Source organism: Pomacea canaliculata, linkage group LG2 (assembly GCF_003073045.1).
Source record: "Pomacea canaliculata isolate SZHN2017 linkage group LG2, ASM307304v1, whole genome shotgun sequence".
Lineage (NCBI taxonomy): Eukaryota > Metazoa > Mollusca > Gastropoda > Architaenioglossa > Ampullariidae > Pomacea > Pomacea canaliculata.
The window spans coordinates 41,154,978-41,165,896 of record NC_037591.1 but is presented as its reverse complement, the minus strand read 5'-3'; the positions used below and the strand labels follow the sequence as shown (position 1 = coordinate 41,165,896).

Below are 10,919 nucleotides of genomic sequence, written 5' to 3'. Positions count from 1 at the left end.
TTTGAAGGATTAGACGGATAAATAACATGGTTTGCCTCCGAAAACAAATGCATGCAGTCATAATTCATAGAAAAAAACACCAGAAAATACAGATTAATGACAACAACCTCATGAAACAAGGAAAAAGAAGAATCAATTTACAGCAGGGGTCTCAAACACGCGGCCCGCGGGCCGAATGCGGCCCGCGAAACATTTTTGTGCGGCCCTCGGCCACGTCCGCGGTGTATATGTATGTTGTGCTTGGTGATTAACTCCCGCAGTGAAAATTACCCCAGTTATTAGTGACAGAGACAAAGTCAACTTATTTTAATAAACTAAACTGCCTGTGCATGTAATAAACTACACTAAATGTAATTAATAATTATAAAAACTTTATTTTAGCATTTAACTGCAGTGACAGTAGTGTTCGTAAAATTTAATGAAAAAACATTTTCTTTTCGTGGTGCGGCCCGCTGACTGGCTGTTACTTTCCACTGCGGCCCACATGCTAATATGAGTTTGAGACCCCTGATTTACAGGAATGAATGTGGCTTAGAATCTCAAATTCTTTATAAGCTTTAAGTACCTGTAAAAATGATATATACATTGTAATGTCGGACCTTGGCAAGATACCCCAGGGGACACAATCCCTCATACTAAATATTGATTAACATGTGGGTTTGTCTCCCCTGTCTCCCGCTATGGACCAGTCGATATCTTGGTAAATAGAACTCTCCCTGTTGACTTTCACCGGGAAGGCACAGAATACACCACTCCACACGACCTTGTTGGCAAAGGAAATCAGTAAGATAGAAATAATGTTCATAAACGGTAAATTCGAGAAATACCTACATGAGAAATATGGTCATGTGTAGCAGACCCTTTACAGGTGGCGTGACTTTCATCAGTATTTGACACCTCCATCTATTTGTCTATTTGTTGGTATTTATTTGAGCGTCAGTGATTCTGTCGGCGTCTCTGTATCTCTGTCTCTGCAATCACTCGTCGTTATGTCTTTGTATTTACATGAAGTGTATAAACAGCTCTGTGTGTGTGTGAATTCGCGCGCATGTTTGCTTATTAAACTTCCAAAATAGTCAGCTTGAAAGGTGACATGGCATACAAGTATCAGCTGAAGTGCACTAAACCACATCCCCAAGCAACTAGCAGCGTTCGTGAAACTTTCACCTTTACAGACACTGTGTATTTATTCAGTGTGACCTGTTGTTCAGGTTGTCGGCAAAACACCTTTGATTGCGGTAGGAAGGCCGCTTAAGAAGAAACGATTTTTATGGCTTGTTGGGTCTGCCCTAGAAAGCACGACTACCATAATAAAACCTTTATATTTACTTTCCACCTAAAGTAATTACATTTTGAGCGTGATAGCTCGCTCTAGTTCATGTCAACTGAAGAAATAGAGGAGGGAGACCACTCCCTGGTCTCGTAGAAAGGCAGACACGAACCAACATAAATGTCTGTCATTCATCATCGCTATTGGCATTTGCCTCACGTCTACCCGAACACGTTTTTCAACCTCGGTTACACTTACCCGACACACCCAGACAGCATTTAGGTTAGTTTGGGTGTAGGAGGGGAGCAGGGCTTTTAACGGTCCACTTTGCACTGATTATTAAACAGGGTCAGTCCTTAGGTGAATACCCTGTTTGAGGCCCGTGTGTCTGTTATAGGGACTGTCGGACAACTGCCCTCAAAGGTCATTGCACTTGATACCAATAGGAAAAAGACCGGCTGTCCTGAATCTCAAACACACTGTTCTTTTGTGCACGAGACACCCGTTTGTATGGCTGGCTGTGTTGTTGTGATATGACATTAAATACCAACCGCCACGCTAGTCGAGGAGTGAAAAAATATAACCGCCCATACCAAACCTGATAGACGTTAGGGGGCCATCCAATGGCAGTTTATTTACAAACTTTTGTGTAGGCTGCTAGATTGACAAGGGTATCTGACATTGAAGCATTATCTGTAAACTCGAACGACTAAGTCCAGTAGGTGTGACTAAATTGGTGAATGTTCAAGATCAGCGGAGATTTTTTTAGTGGGGGGGGGGGAGGGGCAGATGAATTTAGTGAACCGTAGTTACACACCCTTCCTGAGGTAAGCCATCAACATTCACAAAAGAAAAGAAACGTCCACAAGTAAGTTCATGCAAAAAAACATGGATTCTTATCATACAAAAGAAATTATTTGAGTAGCAAAATTCATGCACGCAGTCCTGACTTCGTTGAAGACCATGACAATGACTTTCACACTAATGCATTTCGTTTGTCGACAAAGGTGGGACTTGTCACAGGACACATCGCTCCAGGTGACCTGGTTGGTTACCAAAGCAGTCAGCACAAAATTAATGTTCATAAAAGGCAAGTACTTGGTCTTTAGTTGGCAGTCAGTTTGCTGACAGGGCGTGTCCTGTGAACGATGCAGATTCCTTTCAAAGCCACACCAAGTCACAGCAAGTGCACAGTAAACACCATCACAAATATCAGTCGAGTGCCCGGTTGTGACATTTTGTTTCCCTTCTACAGGTTCAGCTGATGCGTCGACTAACAGTCCTTTCCTCCAGGACGCCATGCTCATCTCAGTCCACTTTGTTGTTTGTGCAGGTGGACAGCTCGATAAAACATGTGCAGGGTGGATGAACTTCTTCATCGCTCGAGGCAAAAAAACAAAAAACAAAAAACAAAACAAAACTGTGTACAGCTTGTGTGACCCGAGGAGGTTTATCTCCAGCATTCTTGTCCCTTCTTTCAAAAGACTTCTTCCATGACAAGCAGTTGCAGACTCACACTAAAACTATTCGACACTGAAATGTGTCAGCAGGCTGCTCAGACAAATCTGTCCTTAGTTTTCTTCTGTCTCAAGGATTTTTTCCCCATATTTTTTTGCATTTATTTTAATTTTATATCCTTGCTGGATAAGGTATACTGTAATCGTTCAGTATTTTAAAAATAAGACAGCACTACACAACATTATTATTACCCTTCACACGCGTTATCTACATTCCCTTCCTGTAATTTTGTTTTTGTAAATTTTTCCATAGGTTACCAATTATTATTATTGTTATAATTAATATCATTTGCAAAGCGCCTTGAGCCTGCTCATAGGGCTGGGATGGGGCGCTATAAAAGTAACCATTATCTTCATCATTATTCGATGGCCAGTTGTGGAGGTGGTTGATGTCCAGCGAAAGAATCAGCGCAGACTGGTTTTGCTACCTGTGGAGCCAAAATGAAAATGTATTTAGCAGTACTGAATATGAACATGATCGTCCTAGGGGGTGTCGTATGTTAGTTCACGTTAAAACAGTTTTGGTGTTCTTCTTAAATAACTTATTCTAGATTGCGACAATGTTTAACTTCCATTGATACATGATTTTATAGATTTCACAAACCTTACTTGGGATGGTATTCTTTTGTTCTGACTTTTCAATCCTATTTCTAAGCAATATGACTGGCTATATAATCCTTGTATGTTTTATTTTTTACGACCTTTGGCAGGCCTCGATAAAATATCCTGACAAGTGACTTTGGAAAATTAACTCCTATATATTATCTATTTTGTATAAATGAATTATTAATATCAGTTACAAAGGCTAACAATAACCAACTGTATTAATTCCAGCATAAGTAAATCACAAAAGACAGTACAAAGAGAAACGTCGAGGTAAGACATGAACTACCCCACGAGCATGCTTCACCTTCACATCAAAATGCATTGTGCTACAGATTTTGGTAAGTGATGTGATGTGAACATCAGAGTTCTTGAATGCACTGGCCTACAGTTAGTTGACAAGTTTATTAAGTAAAACTAACAAAAGGAAGGTAAAAGTTTAAAGTACTTACGCTCGTTGAGCTTGTTAACGTCCACCTCGAGGGTGTAACCCGAGTTGCTCTCGCACTGAAACTCGCTCACGGTGTTCTCGCAATGCCGGCTGACTTCATCACTTTCCTCCTTCACTTCATCCATTTCTTCAGAGATAACGATAACGATAATAATAATATAAATTAAAAAAAAATAATAATGCACAATTTGTAAATCGCATATTAGAAAATGCATAGAGGAGTTAAATAACAAGAACAAGAGTAACATGAAATTGAAAAAAAGGAGGTGTCAAGAAGGACTCGAATGGTGGGAAATGGTGTTAAGAGTGAGAAGAGAAACAATTAACATAAACAATCTTTAGCTTACTATTGAATTTCTTCAAGTAGAATTTTTTTTTATTTTGTCAGTCCTAACAGCACTGTATTCTATGTCGAGTATAAAGTCACTGACCTTTGACACTTCAAAGATCATATCAGTTGAAAAGGGTGTGGTTAGTAATTTATAGGTTTGCTATATCCGTAGAATAGTGTACTTTGCTTACCTTGAAGAGCCGAATCTGTAAAAATACAGGATACATCGATATAAAGAATATCTGATCTGCTAAATTTGATAACAAACTTTGATACACAGAAACGAGGTAAAAAACTGTATTTTAGTCGAAATAAAATCAAAACAGTCAAAAATGATCAGTTCTTTTGATGCAGTTATTTTAATTTTAACTATACAAATTTTCTACACACAGGTGAAACAAAACCATATTTAGTAAATTTTGGAGAGGAATCTGCTGTTTTGTCTTCATCGTATTTACCGTGTAAAGTCACTGAACATTCTGTAACTTCTGAGTCCCATACAACTCGCCTCTCACAAACACCACAGATGAACCTTCACACAACACACGACACTTTCCATACATATTACTTACCTGATGCATTCAGCAGAACAAGTGTTGCTAGTACCAAGCGAAGAAAGAGAGCCTCCATCGTAGAGCTTGCTCTCCACCCGACACACACCCGAGACTTCAACTAAACACCAAACACATTCTCCTGTGAACATTTAAGGGCGTTGGCAGCATACAACACAATAACCTTAACCTCGTGTGACTGCTGCATACATTGAACTTTGGTGAGTGAGTTTTAATACGGGTGCTAACACCACAGCCCTACCTTATACGCCTCAAAATAATGAGAGTAAGTGAGAGTTACCGCCATTACAGAACTTTTTGTGTTGAGATTCTGTAAATGCTACGTTTGACAGACAATAACAACCTTTAAAAAGATAGATGTCAATAGAAGAATTCCTTACAATACAAGAGTGAAAGTGTAGCAACATGGCAATAAACGCTCTGCGCTGCTTATTCTAAACAGTCAAACAAATGCCGTTTAGTTCCCGCGCCCCCAGGTGTGACTTACCTGTAGACACCGTACAGAGGCCACCTGAGCACACCCAGTGGTGAAAGCACCTACCTTAATGACGGGACAGAAGTGACACTGGTGCACACAGTTCAGGGAAGAATCCTTTAAACACCTTGACAGGTGTGAGTGTGAGAAGTGCTCACGCTTTTGTTGCGAACGTTCACATGCGATGATCTAGGGTCTGGGTGTGTCATGGTGGGTGTGCATGTGTTTCATTCTGTGTGATATGTGCATTTTTGTGGCTTTCACATTATTGTGCTAGTTTGTTTCTTACTACAAACATCACAGGTGTACCAATGGAGCCCAACCTTGCGCTTCACTGTTTCGCGAAATTTATGCAAAAAACTTTCCAAGCATCTGTCCCACATCAGGTACAGGTAATGCTGTCATTGTTTCCGAGTTCATCGTCAAGAGGAGGAGGAGGAGGATTGATGTTTTACACCGAGCCAGCAACTAAGAATATATCATGGCAATGCAGCCAGCCCTGTAACAGACACCACAAGCAGAGAAAAAACAGTGTGGCTGAGACGGGAGCTGAACCCAGGACAGCCAACTCTCACTGTATTGGTGACAGACTCTAACCTTTGCGTTACCGGGCCGCCTGAGTACATCGTCAAACTGACAATAATGTTTATACATTAAATAAAAGACCGTGATTTCTTTTTTTTTTTCCCTCGATAAATGTGTGAACGTGTGTGTGTGCGTGTGTTTTCTAAGAAGTAACGTGTCGCGTCTCACTTGCTTCACGGGTAGCCGGGGTGCGGGGGCGGAAGGGTGCGCCCGGCGGTTAGTGTAGCAGGTTATTTATTGTGTTTAGAGGAGGGGGCGGGTGGTTAGTGTAGCTGCTTATTTATTGTGTTTACAGGAGGGGGCTGGTGGTTAGTGTAGCTGCTTATTTATTGTGTTTAGAGGAGGGGGCTGGTGGTTAGTGTAGCTGCTTATTTATTCTGTTTACAGGAGGGGGCTGGCGCGTCACGCATCCTTTGGCAGAGACCATCTGGCTGGCAACAGATCCACACCGTGTTCACGGACTGATGACTGCCTTTCAGGTTCACAAATGTATTATGGAATGTGGCTGCGGGGAGGTCTGTGTGTGCGTGTGTGTTGAGGGGGGGGGGAGGACTTACTTGTTAAATTGTGTTATGCGGGGTTATGATTTTGAACATGGTGTGTGAGCGACTAGGATGGTGTGTGGTGGTGGGATTGCTCTGAGTGTGTGTGTAGGGTCTTCAGTTGTAGGGGAGGATGCTGGTAGCGGAACGTTGTAGGGGGAACACTTGAGAGGCCAGCTAAGGGTGGCGGGGGACTCACGGCCGTGGGGTTTTGTACTACATTGTGCATCGTTTTTGTTTTGTGGGCTCACATTGTTTTAAAAATCTTCATCGATCGTCAACCACAAATATTCCCGCGTCATCTTGTTTTCAAATCTTCATCAATCTTCATCGCCATTCTTCGTCACCCTTCGGTCGCCAATGCTCAGTCGTCACTCTCCAATCGTCGAATCGATGTGAGGACGGATTGTGAGGTCGCTGGGTTCGTTTTCGGACCACCTGTACTGGCCATAGCGGCTGCAGTGAGCAAGGGGAGGTAAGCGTGACTCAGTGACTCAGGCTGAGTTGTCCTTCTTTTTTGTTTTCACCTCACGGTTGGGTCACCGGTTGGTGCTCGGCCCTCTCGAGTTCGGTTAGCCAGAGGGTGTTTGTGTCTTGTCTTTGGGGCGCTTTACCCCAGGCAGTAGTCAGGGAGGGGGTTGTTTTCGGTTCTACCCGCCTCACGTGTGGGGTACCCTGCGTTGAGCGGGTACTTGATTTGATTTGTTTATTCTGTGCTGATATTTGCTTGCGTGATTTTTAATGTTAGCCTTTGGCTGTTTTTTTTTTTCTTTCTTTTCTTTTGTGCTGGTCGGCCACATACAGTGTAGGGCCATCAAGCGGCGGTCCAGTAGTCAACGACTTTCAAAATGGTGACTCACAGGTCAACACGTGAAAAAGAATTGTGATAAAAAGTATTAATTTTTTTCATTGTTTATTGTAATTTATTCATTATCAAAAAATACTGAATCCGCGGTTAAATTAAGCAGTTAGGACCCCAATCACCGCGGCTTGATAGCTCTACTCTGTATTTTGTACTGTCCGTACGTGTGCGTGTTTATCTGTTCAGTGAGGAGAGACTGGCTTCGTTGCTCGAGTCGGCCGTGTGGTGTCTGTCGTGTCGTGTGTCTGTGTGACTGTGAGCGTGTCTATGACAACGAATCTCTCAACGCCCTGTTGTGTAACGCGACATAGCGATCGCTCCATGAAACCCTGTCAACGACACAACTTGACATCCGACATAAAGACCCTCAGAGGACGTCTGGTCCTGACAAAGCTCTCACAAGGCCAAAGACAGGAAGAGACAGCACTTGTTAGCCTGGCAAGTCCTATAGTCGTCAGATAATCTTTCAGAGCAGGAGGCGCTTTGCAAATCTTTGCTCCTTAATGCGCTGTGTGCAGCGAATGTTCTCTGCACGTGGTCAGGTCACGTGACTTAATGCCACTTGAGCTCTACACACACTTGCCCAAAGTCAGTCCTAAAAATGTCGTATCCTTCATGGTTCAAATAACATGTTGCCATTTAATGTACCTGTAATTGACTGCCATGTGGGTCCTGCGCGTAATGGTTACTGTTACTCGCATGCACTCGTCCAGCATACGCCCACACGCTTAATTACAACACATTCAATACACAGGATAACAATTAAAGGGATATAATTAAGCAAGGAGTACATGTATATATATATATACAAAGAGCAGTTGACATGGCCTTGACTTAATCTTAAAAACTTATCTTTCAATCGTAATCCCCTTGTTTGCTGTTCACAAATGGAGTTCACAAATTCCTGCTCACGTTCACAAATTACAGTTTCAGTCCCATGTAGACTTTAACGAGAGTTCACAAATTCTTGCTCACCAAAATTCCCACTTCACAGTTTCAGTCCCCACGTGGATTTTAACGTCTTCTATGATCCATAAGACGGACTCTCAAGCGACCGCTCACCAGCTCGCTACCCGGAGAAGTGACGTTCTCTGCCCCTCCCCAGACCTCCTTGGTTCCTTTCTTCCGGTGGGCGTAACTTCCTCCCGGTGGCCTTGGAGGTGTAGAAAGGGTCTGAGCGCCGGTGTAAGGGGCGGTCCCCGGCCTTCAGCTGGACAAAGGGGTGTCGGGCTGTTACCCGGTGGTCTCCCCCTGGCCATGGTTGACAAGCTGGCCGCTTACGTCAGGTTGTTGTTAGCGCCGACTGGCCACCGGTGTTGAATAGTGGCGGCCAGACATTTGGCGCGCCAGTCGGGCCGATATCCCGCGACCTTGACTAGTTCACTGCTTTTATCATTGTAATCAAGCCTACCCCAACCGAATAACACACTAACTATACTAAATGCATAAAATGCCACAAAAAGTAGAAAACATATTTTCTACATCACCTACACCAGCCTGCTAATAATGTAGACATGTGTACAATCGCATTAATAATTTTTACACCTACTTACTTTAGCTCTCTGCGTGTTTAGCTTTTGTCTCAGAAAAAGTGGGTTTGTCGTGATTGTCTTGTGATGTCGTTTTGACCACTCATTCACTTAAAACAGTATTCGATTGACAAAACTTACATTCATCACATTATCATGGATGGAAGAAATCGGACGAATATAACCATTGCAGGACGAATGCAGATCATCCGTCTTGTATGAAGACGAAACAGGGGCAAAGATGTGTCTATAGTGTTTATGGAGAAAATAAATAACAACAAATGCAATACTTTATAAGAAGAGATATTTGCATTTATCAATGTTTGTATGCATGGACAGATGAACCGTTTAAAGTGTAGAGTATTTCTATCTTTACGTATGTCTGCATCATGTGGTACTTTGATTGGTGATTAAAAATCTCCCTCAATCAAAGTCTAGAAGCAGGAACATTGTAACACACTGGCTACCTACATCCGATATTAAATTTTAGGTTGAGTATCGCTCCGTGTAAGATGTAGCAAGGTGTAGCGGTGTCCATACCAGGGAATCCTGTCTTCAGGCTGAACAAGACACAGTCGTACTTTCCTTTGAGAATTATTATCGTCATTGCTTAGCTTTTGTGACTGAATAGACAATAGTTTTTAAGCCACTCGTAGCTGGCTGATGTACTGTCCATTTATTAAGGGATGTAATTAAGAGTGTACAGTGATTAATCCATTATTGTAAAGCCAGCAGGTACAGGGCAGACCACTCAACAGTAAGAAGGATGGTCTAACAGTTTATAAACAGATGTTTTTGATCAGTGTTGTATGATATCCATACTTCTATAGCTGTGGTAGCAGACGATGATAGACTAACAAGAGGAAAGTGACGCTCAGAGAGAGAGACTGAGGCAAATGGAGAAAAGTGGGGTTTGAAGAAGAGTATGTGGTGACTGAGTCACGCAGGTCTTATCTATCCCCTGTCACTTATTATTACAAGCTGTAAATGGGGAACCGCCCAAAAGCCAACAAAACGTAAAAATTGGGAGATAAAACACGAAGAGGTTTAGTAATCCAGGGATGAACTTTTGGCTTTCCAAAGGACAGGACTGACTTGAAGATCGCGATACCGTCCTCCCGTCTCTCTCCTGTTTTATCAGATATAAGTCTTCTGTTTATTAAACCAAAGGCACTTGACGGATAAGCAATAACCCTGCATTGTAAATAGCTAAACAAAATCTTATCCTCATGTTTGTCCGTTAAATATCCTCTTCTTCTAATAGTATCCTAAACGGAAGCTGTCAAAAACTGAACATACAAAATTATTCAAAGATAAGTCGTGAGCAAAACAAGCTACTTACATGTTCAGGTCTGTTTGTCGCATCCTTATAGCATCTTACATTGCAAGATAAACCTTTCATGAGAAACCAGATGGACTCAGGACAGATGACATTGAGAGAGCACCTTTACTGACACAGAAAACTATACGGGAATAAAATATCCAAAAAGTGTTCCCATAAAAATCATGATTTATTCAACATTAAAAAGAATTTTATAGTTTTGTAGGAAAGATTTTGGACCTCCACAATTTATTGCAAGCGCAGTTGCCACAACATTGTGATCCATAAGAGGAGACAGTACATGTATTTCCAAGTCTATCCTCGCATGTAATATTCAATAGAAGTTAAGGAAAAGGCTGAAATACACAATCTGACTAGCAAAAAGTTGGGTTTTTTGGTGGACAAAATGCGCCGCTAAAATCTGCAGTAAATCTGTCTTTCATGCTTGTAGTGTTTAGTCAGTAAACCCTCCCCCACCTCAAAGTCAGAGTGATGTTGTGCGCAAAAGCAAGTGAACAAGAAAGTATGAGAAGCGAATGAGAGACAGAAATCGAGAGAGGATTAGATGGGAAAAGTAGGAAGACTGTCTTTCCTGATTTCAATGCTGATAACTTATCGGTGAAGAACACGTAGCTCCCCTGGCCTAAGGATGTTAAAATCCTCTTAAATCTTTGCCTTTATCCTCTCTGATGTTTGAATGTTGAAAATTTGAATTCTATCTACATAAAGTTTGTAGACTATGTTGCTTGTGTGTTTGTGTGTGTGTTTATTATTCTACGTGCTTTATTATGACTTTACTGTGCACTTTACTATCATCATTATTTTTTTCGAGTGTTGGGGACACACATAGATGTATATAGG

The 10,919-nt window shown here is 41.9% G+C and overlaps 1 long non-coding RNA gene across 2 annotated transcripts; it reads right to left on the bottom strand.

Moving 5' to 3' along the window:
• Window positions 1-2,157: 2,157 nt before the first annotated feature.
• LOC112558346 lies at window positions 2,158-5,319 on the bottom strand. Of its 2 annotated transcripts, none has more exons than XR_003098130.1 (5): window positions 5,232-5,319; window positions 4,745-4,844; window positions 4,364-4,378; window positions 3,843-3,968; window positions 2,158-3,215 (listed from the first exon to the last, which is right to left on the bottom strand). It is a non-coding gene; the product is annotated as an uncharacterized LOC112558346 (long non-coding RNA). The 2 variants fall into 2 exon arrangements; XR_003098131.1 differs by lacking the exon at window positions 5,232-5,319 and adding an exon at window positions 5,125-5,143.
• Window positions 5,320-10,919: the final 5,600 nt, after the last annotated feature.